Raw genomic sequence first — 20,220 nt, forward strand, 5'->3', positions numbered from 1 at the left:
TATAATACTACATAAATATAACATGCTAAAATATTATCAGCGGTTATCCTTGGTTTCCTTAAATCGTATTTGATCTGAATTAATTCCTCTTCTGCCTCTAATATGTTGCCATCATCAAAATATCTTGTTTATTTTGTATAAATATTATGTGTGAGTATTTTGTATAGATATCGTCTTGCAGATCAAAGTAAGAAGCATCATCATTAGTTCACTGTCATCTATAAAGCTACTCTAATAACTATCATTACTATCTGAATAATCGTCTGGACTACTATATACATAATCACCATCTTGGCTACTATGATAACTACTATCTCATCTGGATATGCTTGCTCATATTCCGTGTATACGAATACATTTACTAAAAATGAAAAAAAATGTCCAAGAATTGTGATAGCACATTCACTAACTCGTGCCCATCATGCCGTGTGACACGTAGGGCGGCTATGAAGGATCGCAACGTGTCTCGGTTCCGGGCCAGCTTCTGGATGGTACCGCAGGTGTGTTACATGGCCTCTTCTCCTTTCCTTCAGGTGTTCAGTGAAGGGCTGTGCGAGTGATGTTGTCCTGCTCTCTCCTCATGACGTGCCCAATCCATCTCCATCACCTTCGCATGATGATGGTCTCCATGCTCTCTTGATTGTAGCGGGCAAGTAGCCGTTGACTAGAGATGGTGTCAGGCCAAAAGACTCGCAGGATTCTTCTGAGGTTCTTTGTGTGGAAGACTTACAGCCTGGTGATTTTGCTCTCTGTCCTCTTCCGGAATTCAGAGCCATATCATAGCGTGGACATTACACAGCTTTGGTAGATCTTCAGCTTGGTGTTGGTGCTGTACTGAGAGGACTTCCACACGTTGTTAAGCATTCTGAAGGCGTTTCTGACCTTGTTGAGACGGTTGTTGATGTCACTCCCTGCTCCTCGATCATACCTTACCGTGCTGCCCAGGTAAGTGAGCTCCTCAGGTGTCGTCAGGTCTTCTCTGTGAACATGAACTGGTTTGGGGTTGGAAACGTTCAACAGCATCACTTCTGTATCTTTCCGGCTGACCTTCAGGTCAACTTCCTATGCGTCGGGTTATCTTTTGCTGCACGTCTTCCTGAGTATGAGAGAGCAACGCTAGATCACCTGCAAAATCTAGGTCCTCCATCATTGGGAAGAGGGTCCATCTGATACCTCGTGACCGATTTTCTGTTGTGCGCCTCATTACTACGTTAATGGTCATGTTGAAGAGCATCGCGGACATTGTACAGCCTTGCCTGAGGGCAAACCTCACTCCAGAGCTAGTTTCGCTGCTACTCTGCATGTGAAGTAGTTGCAGAAGCCTTTGATGATGTCGATAATCTGTTGTGGCATCCCATTGGCCCGAAGGATGCGCCACGGACCTTCCCGGTGCACGCTCTCAAAAGCCTTCTCAAAGTCTACAAGTTGATATAGAGTTGCCTCTGGCACTCTGTGCACTGCTCTATAATGTTACGCAGGATAAAGATCTAGTCTGTGCATCCTTTTCCTTTCCAAAAGCCTGCGTGCTCTCTTCTCAGGTGCTGGTCCACTGTCTCGGCTTTTGGCTTAACCATGATCTTGGCCAGGATCTTGCTGGGTACAGATAGTAAGGTGATTCCTCGCGACTTGTTGCAGTTTTTGAGGGCACCTTTCTTCGGAATCTTCACAGACTCCCTCTGTCCGATCTTCAGGCAACTTCTTCTCCTCCCAGATGTCTCTAAGGAGCGGCTGAAGTAGGTCAGCTGCTAGCTGTGGATCTGCTTTAAACACTTCTGCACCGAGATTGTCCTGTCCAGGGGATTTTTCGTTCTCGAGAGAGTTGATGGCTGCTCTGATCTTTTCCTGGGGGATAAGTGTTGACATCCAGGTATCTCGCTGCCTCTTGTATATCTGCTTCTTTTGGTGGTGGTTTGTTTGTTTTGAATATCACTTTGTCTTGCCCAGCCTGCTACATCTTCTGCCTGGCTTCCAAGCTCGTTCATGAGTATCTGCTTGTCTGTTCTTGTCACTCTCTTCACTATTTGGTTCGCTTCCCTCTACTGCTGATTTATCTCTCTTTCTCTTGGCCTCATCAGACTTTCTTCTTCAGAGCTCTTCTGTCTTCAATGGCTTCTCAGGTATCCTCTGTGATCCACTTCTTCCTCTTCCTCTGCTTTGTTCTTTGGCAGGCTTTGCAGGTCTGCTGGTAGGCTATCTTCAGCTGTTACCACTTTGTATTGGTGTCTCTCGAGCCTTCCAGCGTCTGGTCTTCAGCATCTGCCAGTACCTGGAACTTATTCTGCAGCTGAAGTATGAAGACAGTCTTTACTTTAAGGTCTCGAAGCTTCTCCACCTCAGAGTGTTGCCCGGCGCTCCGACTGGATATGGTATTCCTCAGCTCCAGCTTCAGTGTGGTGTTGTTGTCACTTCCTGCAGCAGCTCCTCTTCTCACTCGGGCGTCTGGCAGTGATTGCCTTCATATCCCGTTGATTATCAGGTGATGAAACTGGTTCTTGTCTCTTCCAGCTTGTGGACGTCTCACTGTGGAAAGAGCGTCCCTCCAATTGCAAAATCAAAGGCGGTCTAGATGTCCGGTAGCCTCTCTCCATTCTCCTTCCTGGTGCCACATGCTTCTGTTCCCATGGCCCTTTCGTAGTTCCTGTTGTCATTTCCAATATTTGCCTCCAGATCTCCCATCAAAATCTTCATCGCACGACGCGGTGTGTTCTCCAGTTCTGATTCAAGCTCTTCATGAAGGTGTCCTCGCTGTCTTACTTACTGTCGTTTGTTGGTGCGTAACACTGGATGATAGTTGTGTTGATGTGTGTCCCTTTGAATCTCACTTTTATGAGCCTGCTTTTGATTGGCTTCAGCTCCAGCAGGCACTCCTCCAGATCTTTCTTGAGGATGATGGCTGGTCCCTTATGGTGCTGGTGATCTCTTCTGGAATATTGCATTGCACAATAATAACAAGACAGATATCTGGTCAATATGGGTTTAAAGCCCCAAGCACTATACCACTATCCTAACTATTTAAACCACTTGGGATAGATTGTGCAGTTTGCGCAATGGAAGTATTAGCCAGCTTAAATGCTTCAACTGCTTAATTAGTCAAGCAAGGAAACATAAATAAACTGTACAAATTGCAAAAGTTATTTTAAGTAGTGAAAGTAAATCACATGGTAAAAGAAGCCTAGACAGTTCGATTGGACAAAAACCATAATTAGCTTAATTGGTATTAACTGCACAATCTCAACAATTGCGCTGAAATGGTTCAAATGGTTTAACAGTAAAAAGTCAACCAAGAAAAGTCGCACAATCTGTCTCAGCCGGTTGGAGTACTTTTAATGGTCAAATTAGCTGCACTCAATGAACGGTGCAAACTGCGCGATCTAGCTTAGTTTCTAGAAGTATTTAAAATAGTCAAAGTATTTTCGTCGATTCGACTTGTAAAATAGTCAAACCAGTAGACAAAGTTAAACTGCACAGATTGCAGCATCTCTCTCATTTGGTTCAAGTAGTTGAAATGGTCCAACGGCACAAAATGCATAACTAGCTGAAATGGTTCCATCGCACAAACTGCACAATCTACCTTTAGTGGTTTAACGATTTAAGATAGTAGTATGACACTTGGGCCTTTTACGCACATTCGCCAGATATCAGGTGTTCTTTGTTATTGTTGCGCAGTAATTTTGCGCCGGCCTTTTTTCTTATAATACTTATTATTTACTGGAAACCAACTGTCTTACCGAGATTGACCATTCGACGGTTTGAATCATTTTAAGATAGTGTCTGGCCATTTGAAAAAACTTTATCAATCAAGATAGATTGTGCAATTTGTGAAAATTGTGCAGTTAGTGTCTTAGCTACCTTGACTAATGAACTGAAGAAGCGTGACTAATCAACTAATGAAGCGTGATTGTGCAGTTCCTGCAGTTGATCCTATTAAGCTACTTGTGCAGTTTTTTGCGCGTAAATCGATGAATCGAGTTTGACCATCTGAACTACATGGACCATTTGACATAGATAGTGCAAATCGTCGACTCTCCCTGTTTTTGCTAGGGTTGATTATTTCACAATTTCAACCAGTTAAACTAGATTGAGGAGTCTGTGCGGTGGAACCTATAAAGCTCGCTATGCATTTTTTCCCCTTCAACAGTTTAAGCTAGTTTGAACATTTGAACTAATTCAACCAGTTGAGATAAACTGTGCAATTTGTGCAGGTTTACTGTTTTGGATAGTTTAATTAACTAGTAAAAAACTTTGAAATAGTCAAGTCAGCGAAGATAGCTAAATACACCAATTGAACAATGCTATCTCCGTTGGTTGTAGGGGTTCAAATGATCAAACTAGCCAAAAAAGGTCAACCGGACAAAATGCATAAGTAGGTCAAATAGTTCAAACGGTAAAATAGTGAAACTATTGCAAACAGCACAACTGCGCAGTCTACAGAATCTTTGACAACTGGCTAGACAGCTTCAAATGGTCAATCAATCTTAAATTATTGGAGTGGACAAAATTCAAAACGCATAAGTGGCCTTAATGGCTCAACGGGCTAAATGTCATCAGGGCTATAACAGTTAAACTGCACAAATCGCACAATCTATCTATTTGGTCGAAGTAGTTAACATGGTGAAACTATCTTAAAGGCTTTGAGGATCAACAGCCCACACTTCACAATCTGACGTAAGTGGTCGAAGTAGTTTATATGGTTTAACTACCTTCAATGCTTCAACTGAACAAAATTACTAGAGTATTCAGTTCAACTGCACAATTTCAACAATCTATCTCAAATACTTCATTTGGTTTAAAAGTCAAACTAAAGTCACCTGAGGAAAATCGCACAATCTAATCTCAATCGGTTAAAGTAAATTCAAGGAATAAGCCGCACAAACTGCAGAATCTAGCTGAACTGAGTGAAGTAGCTAAAATAGTCAAACTATTTTAATTGATTCGACTGGCTAAATAGTGAAACCAACCAAGACACTTAAATTGCATAGATTATCTTTGTTAATTGGTTGAAGTAGTCAAAATTCTCAAAGGGGCTGATATGGCTTAGCTTTTTCGCACTGTTTGCAGCTATGTCATAGAACAAAGCAGAAGAAGAGGAAGAAGTGGATCACAGAGGATACCTGAGAAGCCATTGAAGACAGAAGAACTCTGAAGAAGAAAGTCTTTGAGGCCAAGAGAAAGAGAGATAAATCAACAGTAGAGGGAAGCGAGCCAAATAGTAAAGAGAGTGACAAGAACAGACAAGCAGATACTCATGAACGAGCTTGCAAGCCAGGCAGAAGATGTAGCAGGCAGGGGAGAGCAAGACAGAGTGATATTCGGAACAAACAAGCCACCACCAAAAGAAGCAGATATACAAGAGGCAGCGAGATACCTGGATGTCAACACTAATCGCCCAGGAAACGATCAGAGCAGCCATCAACTCTCTCGAGAACGAAAAATCCCCTGGACAGGACAATCTCGGTGCAGAAGTGTTTAAAGCAGATCCACAGCTAGCAGCTGACCTACTTCAGCCGCTCCTTAGAGACATCTGGGAGGAGAAGAAGTTGCCTGAAGATCGGACAGAGGGAGTCATTGTGAAGATTCCGAAGAAAGGTGCCCTCAAAAACTGCAACAAGTCGCGAGGAATCACATTACTATCTATACCCAGCAAGATCCTGGCCAAGATCATCGTTAAGCCAATAGCCGAGACAGTGGACCAACACCTGAGAAGAGAGCACGCAGGCTTTTGGAAAGGAAAAGGATGCACAGACTAGATCTTCATCCTGCGTAACATTATAGAGCAGTGCACAGTACCAGAGGCAAGTCTATATCAACTTGTAGACTTTGAGAAGGCTTTTGAGAGCGTGCACCGGGAAGGTCCGTGGCGCATCCTTCGGGCCAATGGGATGCCACAACAGATTATCGACGTCATCAAAGGCTTCTGCAACTACTTCAAATGCAGAGTAGGAGCGAAACCAGCTCTGAACTGAGGTCTGCCCTCAGACAAGTCTGCACAATGTCTGCGATGCTCTTCAACATGACCATTAACTTACTAATAAGGTGCACAAGAGAAGATCGGTCACGAGGTATGTTGAACGTTTCCCACCCTAAACCAGTTCATGTTCACAGAGAATACCTGACGACAACTGGGGAGTTCACTTATCTGGGCAGCACGGTAAGGTATGATCGAGGGGCAGGGAGTGACATCAAGAACCGTCTCAACAAGGTCAGAAACGCCTTCAGAATGCTTAACAACGTGTGGAAGTCCTCTCAGTACAGCACCAACACCAAGCTGAAGATCTACCAAAGCTGTGTGATGTCCACGCTATGATATGGCTCTGAATGCCGGAAGAGGACAGAGAGCAAAATCACCAGGCTGTAAGTCTTCCACACAAAGAACCTCAGGAGAATCCTGCGAGTCTTTTGGCCTGACACCATCTCTATCCAACGGCTACTTGCCCGCTGCAATCAAGACAGCATGGAGACCATCATCATGCGAAGGTGATGGAGAGGGATTGGGCACGTCATGAGGAGAGAGCAGGACAACATTACTCGCACAGCCCTTCACTGAACACCTGAAGGAAAGGAGAAGAGGCCATGCAACACACCTGCGGTACCATCCAGAAGCTGGCCCGGAACCGACACACGTTGCGATCCTTCATAGCCGCCCTACGTGCCACACGGCATGATGGGCACGAGTGAGTGAATGTGCTATCACAATTCTTGGACATTTTTTTTCATCTTTATTGAATGTATTGGTATACACGGAATATGAGCAAGCATGTCCAGATGAGATAGTAGTTATCATAGTAGCCAAGATGATGATTATGTATATAATAGTCCAGACGATTATTCAGATAGTAATGATAGTTATTAGAGTAGCTTTATAGATGATAGTGAACTAAATGAGAATTCTTCTTACTTTGATGACCAAGACGATATCTATACAAAATACTCATACATAATATTTATACAAAATAAACAAGATATTTTGATGATGGCAACATATTAGAGGCAAATGAGGAATTACTTCAGATGAAATACGATTTAAGGAAACCAAGGATAACCCCTGATAATGTTTTAGCATGTAATATTTATGTAGCATTATGATATAATGTTTATTGATCAAATAATTCATGATGAATTGGACAAGGTAATATTTCCCTTCTCTTATAAACAAATAAAGGAACGATCAGTCATTACAGAAAAATGTTGGGAGGAACAGTGCTTCGAGAATTAACCCTATGTGATTGTGTGCACCAATTGTGGGCAAGTAGACAGCTATGAACCAATGAAAGAGTTTTGCAGCCTCCATGATAATAGGTGTAAATAATACTTCAGTATTTCAGGAAATACTATCTTAATAAGGTAACATTTAATCTAACCAAATAGTATGACATAATAATAGGAACAAAGAGCAAAAATAAGATCATAACAGTCTTTGAAAGGATAGACAACGTATTACCACAGATTAATGGTAATAAAAAACGGATGATCAATATCAATTTCATTGCGATATCAAATGATATGCAAATCAATATAGATTACAAAAAATAATCAGATCCAAAAAAACCCTTTAATATTATCACAGCCACTAGAACACTATATTGAAACTAATTAGTAATGACCAAAACAAAATCAGAAGTAAACTACTTCTCGAACTGTTGCTCTAAAGCATCAACCAGTGAACACATGTCTATGATAATATGATCTAGTTTTCAATTGGTCCAGATAACTCTCCTTATCAAATGACACGCCTCTTAAAAAGAACCTTTACTTAATGAGTGTCTTTACACAGGTAATAAAAGCAAATCGACAGAATTCGATCTTCTTTTTAAAATCTTTCATTTCACAGTGCGTTTTTTATATCAAAGCACTATCAAGTATAATGCCAACTACGATGGGACTTGTAGTTACCCCTCCACCTATAGTACCACCCACTATTAAACAAGATGATGACATATTGCATAACAGATCTCGTGTCTTGAACCTCTTATTGAGCTTCTTTACACAATCGAAGCCGTTTGTGATAGTATTTGTATAATAATGTTATTTCACTTATTGGGTTTTTGTTCAATGATATGATTGGTTTTTTTAAGACCCTCCAAAACCTGGTGGACCACGTATACTAATTACTCTGTTTTGTCAGTCTTGTATCAGCACCAGAAAAGATAACCATACATATAATATGTGATTATACTAGTTAGTATAATTAGTTACACTAATGGGATACAAAACAGTAATGTCTGTACATTTATTGTTTGTGTCTTCAATATATAGACGAACAAAATATTAGGATTGACGCTCCGAGGATTTATATGTATATTACACGATGGGCCTTTGTATCTGTCTTGAAAATGTATCTCATAAATAACAGATATGTCAAGAGTTATATGACCAATTGATGTTTCGAAAGAGAAATTGGCCCTATTTGATTTTAAATTACTAGCTCCACTTGTGAGAAATCCTACTATTATACTATTACTGTTATCATGTGAAAGGTAAATATATAGATGAAGCCAGGCCTAAAAGTGGATCTCGCATTTTTTTCTCGCCGCACGCTTCAAGGGCACAACGCCTTGCCCCGGCCGGGACTAGAACCTGGGTCGTCCTGTATTCAAAAAAATTAACATCACCAACATTAATCACTCACTACCTTTCATATCAAGACCTTATTGATACGTCTTAAGTAAAAGTTTTCCTGTCAGCATATTTCTTGTTAACCTCATCTTTATCACCGTTTTCACTGCTGTCATAATCTGGTATTAACAACCTGCATTTTAATGTCTGGGGTAACAGATTGTCCATATCTATCTTCTTGCCTGTGACGTGTTTCATCTGCCTTAAGGTTACAGCGTCATTATCATATCGTGTTCTACCGAGGTCATAAATGGTCTTACCGTCAGCATCCCATCTGATACCAATTCCCAATTTCAACAATTGGTTATCATCACTTTTCTTTCTGTATCTTTTCTCACTAGATACCCTATTAACAGCATTAGTATTTGAGAAGTGAGTGTGTGCAATGTCTTATTATGGTTGTTATTTGTGTTTCTATCACCTTTTTACTTCCGTTTCACTTTTCATAGCTGACTTAAAACTTTGCACACAGTGCTCGGCTAGACCATTGCTAGCGGGATGGTATGTTGCAAGAAAAAAGAAATGTTGCAAATGAAAGATGTTTGCTTCCGTATCTCTCGAGGAACATTTGAAAGTCCTCAGATATAAACTGTGGCCCATTGTCACCAACTTACTGGGATGGCACACCATATCTAGTGAATAGACTCTGCAATTTCTCAATTGTTTTCGTTGAGGTTGTGGTGTCCATTTTTTCTATTTCCAGTCTTCTCGAATGAGCATCCATAACAATCAAAAACATGCAGCCAATGAGAGGTGCGTAAAAATCAATATGGATTCACTGCCACGGTGCGGACCGCCATTCCCATAGTTGTACAGGTGCGGTACTAGGTTCAGCCTTGCAGCTTCCCCGATTTCCTTGTCGATTCCTTGCCACCAGATAAAGCTTTTTGCTGGGGCCTTCATCTTAACTACTCCAAGATGTCCTCGATAGAGTTCTTCAAGCACTTGACAGTGTCCCTTTAGGTTTCTCTTCGGACGTTTTTAACTATGATTGGTAACGGCTCAAACTGTATCTTATTGAAAACATTCACTGGATCCACAGCTTCTCCTGTTTTTTTTGGTTTTAAGTGGCAGCCGAGAAAGGCCATCTGCATTGCTGTACACTTTAGTGTATAGTTTAGTGTACTGTACACTTCAGTGTTCTTGTACCCGATTGGTTGGTCGTAGCCAGTCAGGAATAATGCATAGCGCTGGAAGGCTCTTGTGTGGATGGAAGACAGGCACAATCGGTGTGGCCCATTCACTTCACCCCACTTTACTGAGAAACCCTCATTCTAAAGTCTTACAGCTCTTTCTCCACCTTTGGCTTAAATGCACGCGGTATCAGTCTGGCCTCGAGGAAGCATGCCTTGCTATTGTCTTGAAGAGTTAACTTTGTTTTAGCTGATGTAAAGGTGACCAGTTTATTTTAAAAAATATCTGAGTACTTCTTTAGGATAACGTCCAAACGTTCTTTTGGACTTGACGTAGCTAGTGAGGCCTGCAGCAACTTGCTAGCACACCAGTTTAGGCGTATCATACGTAGCTAATCTTCCTCTCAAGATACAGGTCCAGCAACTCTCTTTGGGTTTGAGAATTCACGGGTACTTTGAGCACTTCCAGTAGCATGTTTGGTCCAGTATAGGTTTGCAAGGACTGTCCAGTGTTGTGCACGGGAAGCCTGTAAAAGTTCTGTTGGTAAAGGTCAAACGAGATGATCAACACAGCCCAGCCTGTGTCCAGTTCCATCTTAAGTGGTTTACCATCAACATCCAAATCAGCCCAAGTAATATCGTTGCTCCTCTACCTCAGAATGTGTACCTCGAGGGTGGCTAAGATGTCTTTATAAGGATCAACATCAACCTCAACAGCATGTACCTCAGGGGTTTTGGTTGCTTACTTAGGCTTGCCTTGCCCGCCGAGTATGGCCCTGTTTTCCATAGTGGTGGCAAATCTCGTCCTCGTAAAAACGATTGTGTGTCATGTGTGTTCCCAGCACAGCAATAGCAATGGGAAGTGATCGTCGGTTTTGTTGGTGTTAGTTAGTTATGTTAAGTCAACTTGTCAACGCGAAAGACTGGGTTGAAGTTGAGCTCAGTTTGTAACTCTGAACCATTGCAGATGGCAGTTTCCATCATTTCAGCAATCTCCCCAGCTTTGGAATACTACAGTTTGGCTTCTGACAGTAATCGCTTTTGGATCTGAATATTTCGGAGTCCAGAGACGAGTTTATCTGGTAGGATTTCGTTCAGATTCCCGCCAAAATGTGTGTCGGAAGCTTTGTTAGCTCGGTAACGTAAGACAAAATGCCTTCTACTTCATGTTTGTTTCTCTTGTAGAAAAGAAATCTTTCCACTATTTCCAAGAGTTTCGGGCTCAAATACTCCTGGAAAGTGGAAACTATTAGTCAAGGAGCCAGACCCAGCAAAAAATGGTTGAGGACAACCCACCCGACAGAAAAGGTTTGACAGCTGATTCTGATAGACTAATACCTGCTCTTTAAGATAAGATTCTATGTAGAACCGAATTGTGGTACCCCTGACGATATAGATGGAGCTTTATACCATGACATGGCACTCAGCATGGAGACGAGGCTCAAACAGAAATTGACCGCTAAAGTGCCCCAAAGAGGCATTAGGACCAAAAGAAGATAACGATCCTCAGGGCCCGAAAGGTTACAAAGGAGATACCGGTCCTCAAGGTCCTAGGTGTGATAAAGATGACATTGGTTTTAGACGTCGAGAAGGTGATAGAGGGTATGCCAATACACTCTGAACATGCGCAGTCATGCGCTCTTCTAAACGTGTCCGTTCGAACCAAAGACATGAGAGTGGCGACTAGGTAAAATTCAACAAATTATGACCATTATCTGGAGGATAGAGAGTTTTGATGACACAAAAGAGAACTGGGAAACATATGTGGAACGAGCAGAACAGTTTTTCTTGGCGAACGACATCGATAACGACCATAAAGTGCAAACTTTGTTGAACTTGATCGACGGGAAAATTTGCACTGTGCTGAGGGATCTTCTTGCACCTGAAAAGCCAACTACAATGTCCTTTCAATTGGTAGTTGCCACTCTCCAGGAGCATTTGAGCCTGGAGCCCTCAGAAATTTCGGAAAGATTTTGTTTCTACAAGAGAAACCAACAAGAAAGAGAAAGCATTTTGTCTAACGTGGCCAAGCTAAGGAAGGTTGCGACACACTGTAATTTTGGCGGGAATCTGGACAAAGCGCTACGAGACAGACTGGTCTGTGGACTCCGAAATATGCAGATCCAAAAGCGATTACTGTCAGAAGCCAAACTGAAGTATTCTAAAGAGTGGAGATTGTTGCAGCAACGGAAACTGCCATCTGCGATGGTTCAGGATTACAAAGTGAGCTCAACTCCAACCCAGTCCCTCGCGTTGACAAGTTAACTGAACACAACAAACCAACACCGACGAAACCGGCGATCACCCCCATTACTACCGCTGTGGTGGGAACACACATATGATACACAATCGTATTTACAAGGACCAGATTTGCTACCACTGTGGAAAACAGGGCCATATTCAGCGGGTTTGGCGTTCCAAACAGCAAGCCAAGCCTAAGCAAGCAACCAAAACCCCTGAGGTGCATGCTGTCAAGGTTGATGCTTATGAAGACATCTTAGCCACCTTCGAGGTACACAATGTGAGAAGTCAGAGCAGTAATATTATCTGGGTTGATTTGGATGTTGATGGTAAACCACTTAAGATGGAACTGGACACAGGTTGGGCTGTGTCGATCATCTTTTTTGACCTCTATCAGCAGAAATTTAACAGGCTTCCCGTGCACAACACTGGACTGTCCTTTAAAACCTGCACTGGGGAAAACATTATGTCAGTGGAAGTACTCAAAGTACCCTTGGATTGCCAAACCCAAAGAGAGGTGCTGGACCTATATGTTGTCAAGAATAAGGGTCCTGCTCTTTTGGGAAGAGATTGGCTATGCAAGATACGCCTAGACTGGTGCTCTATCAAGTTTCTGCAGGCTCCACTAACTACCTCAAAGCCTAAAAAGCGTTTGGACGTTATGCTAGACAAGTACGCAAATGTTTTTCAAAATGAACTGAGCACCTCTACGTCAGCTAAAGCGAGTGTAACTCTTAAATACGATAGCCAAGCACGCTTCCTTAAGGCCAGACTGATGCCGTATGCATTAAAGCAGAAGATGGAGGAAGAACTGCGAAGACTCCAGAATGAAGGTATTCTCACTAAAGGGGAGTGGAGTGAATGGGCACATCGATTGACTTTTCCAGTCTTTCTTGGGAAGAGTGGTCGGCACAAAAACTCTCAAAACGGCCGACAAAGGCGGCGCAGTTGTGTTTTGGCCGACTGACCTCTACCAAAAAGAAGCTTCGCGGCAACTTTCTGATACCTCCTTTTTATGCTAAAGTCGACGAAGGTCGTACTTTAATTAACCAAAATATTGTCAGAAATACGATTAACGATCTTATAGCTAAACAAGAATTGCCGGCCACCAGCAAAAATCTTATCATTACCACTCCTAGAACTTGGTGTATTTGCTTTTTACCTAAAATCCTTAAAACCTAACAACCCAGGTCGACCCATCGTTTCTGCCTGCAGTTGTCCCACCGAACTTATTTCCAGCTTTTGAGACAAAATTATGGCACCCATCGTCAAAACTTTACCATCTTACAGTAAGGACAGCCAACACGCACTTGAAATTTTTCGTGACTTTAATTTCCTCGGCCAGAACCAACGTATTTTAACTATGGATATTACATCTCTTTATACTGTCATTCCCAATGACGAAGGTCTCCGGGCCCTCAAACATTTTTTCGACCATCACACTGTCAAGGAACCTAGCCCTAAAACACGACGTGACGACTCTGATTTTTCAGAAAAATCAGAGGCAGTGTCAGTTTTCGATAAACGTGGCTATCCTGTTTCTGTCATTCAAGCGGGCCACCACTGTGTCCAACTAATTGATCGATAGTCAGCACTACAAACGGATGAGAGGGAAAACATAAACCGCATTCCATTCATTCTCACATTTCACCCTCACAACCACGCGGTTAAATCTATCGTCCAAAACGATTCAGAGACTGGTACTATCTTTTCGCAACCCCACTTATTTCACTCAAACGTGACAAAAACATAGGCAACTTTTTTGTCAGAAGTTCATTTCAAACCAATGACCAATCTGGAACTTTCAAATGAGCTCGCTCACGATGCAAAACTTGTCCTTTCATTCATAAAGTAGAGAAAATATCGGGACCCAAGAGATCCATTAAGATTACTGATCACTTTGCGTGTACCTCCGCTAGCGTCATTTACTGCATAACTTGCACTTATTGCAATAAGTTATACATTGGCGAAACAGGAAGACAACTATAGAAAGAAATGACAAGGACGCAAATCAGTCGCAAGGCAATTTAATCTCCCTGATCATTCAAAAGAACATATGGCAGTTGGCGGCCTTTCCTTACATCTAAGCAGTTCGGAAAGCCGCAAAACACTAGAACAAAAATTCATCTTTCAAATCGGCACTCTTAATCCCCACGGTATCAAAGAGCGCTTTTTATTTAACTTATTTATTCCTGTTTTCTCGTCACCATATTCCCACCAATAGCGTGGCTCCACTTTCTACGTATAAACCCACAAACAACCCACAATTCCTCCAATCGCTCTGACGAAGCGCTAATGCTCGAAACGTCAACTTTTTTCATCCTTTACGTTGGCTAATTTACGTTTTCAACTCAGTTGTTAACACTAAATTACCTGCTATACTCTCCCACCGACGCAAAACCAGTTTCTTTAGAAACTTACCCCCTTTATTCACACCGATTGTGCCTGTCCTTCAGAAAGATTGTTCCTTCAGACTTTGTGGTGATTACAAGGTCACAGTGAGTCCAGGTGAGGAGCTGGTCGCAGTGTTCGTAGAGTCCCTACTATTAATCTCCGTCCGTTAACTTAGCCGAGCTTAGATCACCAAACGAGGTTGTACTGACCCCAAACCATAATTTTGCTGGGGCTAAACGGGAGAACAGGTGGCCACTGAATCTGTCGAAAGCACTTCTATTTTTAAGACGTCAAAGATGGTGATTGGAAGAAATTGCGCAAAGAATGTGTTCCTGTCCTTAAGAACCGATCGAAGTGGAATTCAGAATCCCGACACCTTAAGCCGCTCATAGAAACTGACATGCCAGATATCAGCGATTTTATACGCCGGTCGCGGCGATCAGTGCTGAAAACCGTCATCGCCGCAGCAGGCACACCTGCCGAGTTTCGTCGATCAACGAACAAAATGGCCAAGTGTTTCGCTGGCGTAGGAATTGGAGATGTAGACTTTGTGACTATGATCGACACTCCAAAACAAAGTTGACCATGAGGACAATTTGTTGCAGTGTATCATGGACGTAATGGCTACATCCGTGTGGTTTTTAAAATTTTGAGTATGTAGCCAAGGTTAGCTGAAACGTCTTATTTGTATTTCAGAAACATGCTATAGGATGGAAAATGTTTTAAAATAAAAGCGAACTGACGTGACGCGTGACGCGTGCTCAGACATTTAAAATTTGGAAGCTCGTGCAAAATGACTATGCGTAGGACTGTGGGGTATGTGAGTAGCCGTATTTTTCTGTTTTCTCTTTTCTTGCTAGGGTCGCACTTTTTAGCAATTTTGCGTTTGCAAGTTATTTCATGCATCGTAAACTCGCAGAGTTTTTATTTCAATTTAATACCGCTTACGAACGCTAAGATAGATTCGAAATAGACTACCAATTTTTTCTTAGAAAGGTAAAGTGAAATTCTCTTTTTCCCTTTGTTTTCTTTTCCTTTCTGGGGAATTCTCGTGAAATTTAAACAGTGATTAGTAATATGTTATGCACGCCACTGACAAATCACGATAGTTTGCTTAACCTTGTCGAATAACTGTCAAGAAGTCTCTTAAGCCGGGGACATATTCGGTGAGTTAATTCGTTGATCGCGGCGAATCTGGTTGCCAGCGAAAATGGCCGATTTCTGACGCGCCAGATATCGGGACTTTATACGCCAATCGCAGCGACCAGAAAACTCGCGCCACTCTCTCGACCAATCAGATACAAACCTTAAACCAATCACCACTTGGTCCGTAACGTTTTCCCGCACTTCAAGTTGTTTGATTGGTTTTATTTTGAGTTCTCATCTTCAAGGCATTTTCTGTCCATCTGATTTGCTGTTGTGGTTACTTTGGTTTCCTTTTACGATATTTTGCTGAAAAGCGTACTATATCGTAATTCAATGAGATCAGCAGATCCGCAACCTTCTTTGCGATATTTACCCATTTAACTCCACGTATTGAGATAACATGTATCAAAAAGTTCGTGCGGGGGAATAGTTGATATGTTGAGGCCATGGTTTTCTGTTTGCAAGACGCTCAATGCTAAGCGCTGAGGATATTTCCTGTCGACGTTTACCATTGTTTATCTTAAAAGTTATTTTTTATTAGAAGTTTTTAATTTCTTGTTTTTTAAGTTAAAGAATAAATTGTCGCAACTGTTATGTTTGTTTCATTTACTTTAGCCTGAAAAAAAAAAACATCCCGAATCTAATTCTCGAAAGCCATTTTGCCGATAGTTTTATCAGTTATTTGAAGATTTGGTTTTTGCCTCATAAACATCTTAATTCCTTTTCACCCAAGGTCGCACAAACAGCGCGCTGCAAATGATGGGAACAAAAACTACCCGTTACACACAAACCGTACATTCTGTTGAAACTCGAAACTCGTTTGGAGGTTTAGTTAAGTGTTGAAAAGGTAGCGTAAATTAGCGTCCTCGAAAATGACGTTTAAAACTGCCTGTTATAGAATTAAACTGGATAAAGATATTAACAATTACATTACAAAACATGCCGGAACTAACCTCTCCCTGCTTTTCCTGCTATTTTCTGATGAAATTTAGTTTTGTTTTATTAAACTTTGTCACTAAACAATTTCCTGACTCACTGCAATGTACTTCTGCGAAAACTTCCTTTTTTTGACGTAAGGTGATACAAAAATTTGCGCGCGACAGACATGATGACGAGATTCCACGCATGAGAAGTCTTTGTATTGATCTAGATACAGTCGCTTTCGTGTTCAAATTTTGAATTTTGTAATGCTTACGTCGAGCATATGAAGATATCAAATATTGTGCGTGAACATTGTGCAAATGGAATTAAAATTGTCCTAATGGGTTCAGACTTCAAAAGCAAAACCAGTGAAGCTAGTTTAGCTTTTGACAAGTGGGAATGACCTAAGGATTAAGAAAACGGAGAGGTGGATCAAATGAATGATTCTGATTTCGTTTCCATTTTCAACTCTGAGTTCAATCAAGGCGATCCAATTTCGAATTGCCTAAGTGTCGAGTTGCTTAGAGTAAGATCGTGTAAGCAAGAGTTCAAGAAGGTTCCAATTACCCAAGGTAATTGGGTTGTGGTAGTTTTTTTCTGGGGCAGACCTACGGTAGGATTTGACTGGCGTTCTCTTTTCATGGTCAACGCAAAGGGACAATTTCATTAGTGAAATGTTTGAAACGTTTGACATTTTCCGTATCTCTAAGCATTATATGAGTTGCCAGTAATCGGATCTTTGTGTTTGCGCTAGGTTGTTTCGACACGAAAATACGTGATTTTGGTAAGAGATCATCGCTTTTTCGCCGCCAGCTTATCACAAATGGATTTACGTAATGTCGATAGAAAGGAAGCGTTCGTTTTGGTGTGATTAACCATGAAATATGTCATAAAATCTACCGATTTACTTCCTAACTTGCGTAAGGTTTATTGTGAAATTGACATCTTGCTATGGTCTCAATATATCACATAAACTAAACTTTACTGCAACAATTTGAAATAGTAATTGCCAACGACACATAACAGAACAACAGAACGGAATGCACGGGCTGAGTGCTTACCTTAAAGGCTCAGACGCGGATCCTCGGTGCCGCTTACATTTAACGATCCAAGATGACGCGAATACTACCGGAGTTTTTGGAAAGTTCTTAGGGAAATTCTTCATGATAAGTGGCCGACTTCCAGACTTCTAACCCTCATTTGCAAGCTTACATACCTGGAACTAGAACTGTACATGAAACCATGCCAAGGGCAAGGTGAGCGCACGAATAAAAGATAACTCTTTCTTCCCTTATAAAGTAGCTGCATCAATCAAAACCTCGTTGCTGAGCGGAACTTGGAACTGTGCACTAATTAAATCCGCGGGGGAAAAACTGGGCACATCCCACCACGCAAAATCGCGTAGTAATTCTCGGGAATTTAATTCCTCAGGGACTTCGGGTTGTTCACAGCACCTTCAGCGTTTCAGTCTTTCTTTAGGTAAGCATTCAGTTGTGTAATCCGTTATAGATCACTAAAAGTCATTTTACCTCGGTTTTACTCAGTATGCCACTTTAGGCTTACATGTATGTGCGGTGTAGATCTTTGTCCTACTAACAACTTCTATTATGGATCTTTTTCGCTGGCTTAAACGTCATTTTTGGTTATTTTCTGGCCATTAGTTAAGTTTATGGTGGGTTTCTTTTTTAGGTCATTTTAGGTCATTGTGCACATTAGTCAAGGTCATTTTAAGTCATTCCTTGTTTTAACTACTGTTTTAAAAAAATTGTGAATAGCCTGCTTTTCTACTTATTAACATGTAAATTACGGCGGCTAAAAATATATGTCTTCAAAGGAGAGAAGTCGTTATTAGCGGAAATGCTAATTGATTTTACCCAGCTGTTGCTTTTTGAAGGATGAAACAAGCGACGAGAAACACGAGGAGATCAGTAGGTGGAGTTCCAGTTTGTTTCAAAAAAATTTAAAAGCTTTTTGGGCAGCCACCCTAAGCTATTTTCAACTACAAAGCCAGTCACTGTTTATTCAACACTTAAATTTTCTACAATGATTTATTCGGCTGAGCTAACTGACTAATCACCTTGTCGTGGTAGTTCACTTTTACTCCACAATCCATTAAAATGCTGCGCTCAGTTGCCAAAGTATCCCACGGAATCGCCTTTAGTCGTCTTGCTCGGACAACATTTTTTGTGGACTAAAACTCCATCGTGAGTCCCTTTTTAATAATACAGTCCTTTTTTGTTGGTATTCAAATTAAACTTTTTCCAAATTTCTTTTACTCTGCGCACAATACCTTGGCGTTCGCAACTGTTGGCGCTAAAGAAATTTATGCCCGCAAATGAAAATCTGAGGGTCTTAATGGGGTTAACTGCTAACCGTAAAACAGCCATAAATTTTTGCCGTGAGGCCTAAAAATTGACAAATTTTAATCGTTAGTCGTGAAAAGAAGTTTACCGTAACCGATAGCCGTAAAAGCCATCACCCCATTGAGGCCCTCAAACCGTGTTTGTTTCAGTAAAAAATCTATTTTCTTCCTTTGTCTACTTAAATCTTGTTCTAACCAGCTTTTCCAAAATTCTTCCTCATCAATTTTAAAAGTAAAACAGTACAAGTCCAATAATTTTGATCGATCTTTCCAAGAGCTTTCATTCCGCTCCAACAACATTTCTAAAAAGGAAACGAAACGAGAAGCAAATCGGATCTGGTGCATTGTGACATAACGCCTATCTGACGAATGATGTCAAGGCTCTTGCTGGAACTGGGGCACTTCACAAATATGTTTTCAGTGTTAGGTTTTGTTAAAGAGTTGGACTATGTCGATGGTTATTGTTAACTGTTGCGTTCACTCGAGAATAATCCAAATATGGCTAAAGAAAAAGTTCTTAAAGAGAGCTCAAGCTGCGCTATCCAAAGATTCTTTCCTCGTTCAGGTGTTAATTATACTTGTAGATGTCATGTTATTTTAAGTCAATTAAACAAAGCTGTGGGTTTCAGTATTTGATCAAATAGACAAAAAGTGTTTGGTTAGATGTGCAAATCAGTTGCCTTCAAATTTTCCTAGTTATTCGAAAGTTATATGGTGGCTTTCAATGCCAATGTAGGAGTTCTGATTAAAATTGGTTGCTCAGTGGAGATATTGTGCCTTCAAATGCCTCAATTTTTGGACTTTGTCATAACTAGGTTAGGTTCCCTTTACTTTAGGGCGAGGATAGGGAAGAAATGAAATGAACAAGTTAAAACAGTTCAATGTTCCTGAAGTCTGATAGATATAGAACATAACCCAGTGGATTGGAATTACAGATGGCATTTATGTCTGTCAAAGTAACTTGTATTTCATTGTGCAAAGAATACGGGAAAAGGATGTTTTCCCAAGGGGAACCCATTTTGATCTAGATTTGAGCATTATCAATCGACCCGAATCCGCCTGATTTTCTCGTACATTTCAAGAAATGTTTCAGTATAAACCTGGAAAAAAAAGCAATCAATAAAAAACAGAGCTAGATCAAATTTATTTCAAAAAATAATTACATTATAATGGAAAACAATCTTAAAATTGCGACAATGGCGTGCTGTGCTAATTCATTTTTTAAAATACAAAGTTTTCAGATATATAATGTCAGAGTACTAGAATAGAAATATTATTGTGAAGAAACTTTTCAGTGACGTGCTGCAATGATACCAAGTTTTTGGAATAAAAATGAAGTGAGTAGCAGAAAATTGAGTATAAATTTGACAAAGAATTATGAAAATCTGTCATTTAAATTAACTAACATTA

The sequence above is a fragment of the Pocillopora damicornis genome, chromosome 1 (assembly GCF_964200805.1).
Source record: "Pocillopora damicornis chromosome 1, jaPocDami1.2, whole genome shotgun sequence".
NCBI classification, from domain to species: Eukaryota; Metazoa; Cnidaria; class Anthozoa; order Scleractinia; family Pocilloporidae; genus Pocillopora; species Pocillopora damicornis.